The following is a 545-nucleotide window of genomic DNA, read 5'->3' on the forward strand; positions in this document are numbered from 1 at the left end:
GGGAGAGTGGGGGTGAGACAACGGAGTGTGGTCGGTTTGAGGGGAGAGGGGGATGAATATACCAAATGGACGGGACGATTTTGCTGTTTTTTGTGTGAGATGGTCGTTTTTGCCCATTAAATTTATAAAAAGGTTGTTTTAAAAAATTTGTCCTAAAAACATACAACCAAACAGCCCCTAACTCCATTAGTAACACTTTCCAAAGTCTGTAGGGATTTAAACCCTCCCACGTTAGGGAGGTTTTGTGAAGTTACCAAAGTCATGGATGGCATTAAGCGAAATCCCATAAAGGTCAAGGTGGTTTATGCAATTTAGCCAAATACATCTGCTGCCACCACAATTTCCCCTGAGGCCCTGATCAACAAAATTTCGCGCGGGTTCGTGAACAGCATACAACAGCAGCGAGACTCATCAACGACTCCCACACAATCACAAACATTCTCTCGCTACTCAACCCATCAAAATTTCAAGAGAGAGAAACTAAACCCTAGAGAGAGAAACCCCCAGCTATTCATCTCCGATGGCGGCGGCGGCGAGCGGCGGCG

This window comes from Asparagus officinalis, chromosome 9 (assembly GCF_001876935.1).
Source record: "Asparagus officinalis chromosome 9, Aspof.V1, whole genome shotgun sequence".
In the NCBI taxonomy this organism is placed as follows: Eukaryota; Viridiplantae; Streptophyta; class Magnoliopsida; order Asparagales; family Asparagaceae; genus Asparagus; species Asparagus officinalis.